The sequence below is a fragment of the Laetiporus sulphureus genome (genome assembly GCF_001632365.1).
Source record: "Laetiporus sulphureus 93-53 unplaced genomic scaffold LAESUscaffold_12, whole genome shotgun sequence".
NCBI lineage: Eukaryota > Fungi > Basidiomycota > Agaricomycetes > Polyporales > Laetiporaceae > Laetiporus > Laetiporus sulphureus.
In genome coordinates this window covers 419,321-419,899 of record NW_024468521.1, presented here as the reverse complement: position 1 = coordinate 419,899, position 579 = coordinate 419,321, and positions in this window count along the sequence as shown.

The following is a 579-nucleotide window of genomic DNA, read 5'->3' as shown; positions in this document are numbered from 1 at the left end:
TAAAACCTGAATTTTTCGCTATCAATGCGATTCGACCCGCTCACACATCTAAAGTTGATGATGCTCAACTACTGGAAAGGATCAAGAAGGCACTCACAGACGACACGATGACCAAGAATTATCGTGCGCTTTTGACTACAGGACAGCGCGAATTTGGGAAAAACCTCGCAGAATGGAACTTTGAGCACGGACTGTTGCTCCATCGTGGAAAGGTTTATGTCCCCAAGAATCAACAGCTACGCCTTGACCTAATAAAACTCCATCACGACACCTTACCAGCCGGACACCCCGGCAGGTTCAAGACATTGGAGCTTATTACTCGGAATTATTGGTGGCCAGGAATGTCTGTAATGGTTAAACAATATGTACAAGGTTGCGACAGTTGTCAACGCAACAAGTACTCAAGAGAAAAACCATACAGACTACTACAACCAAACGAGGTACCAGGAGGACCATGGGAGATTGTCACAGTAGATCTCATCACACAACTTCCTCCAGCCATGGACTTTAGGGGAGAGAAGAAGACGGCAATACTTGTCGTCGTGGACAGACTCACGAAGCGAGCGCACTTTTATGCAA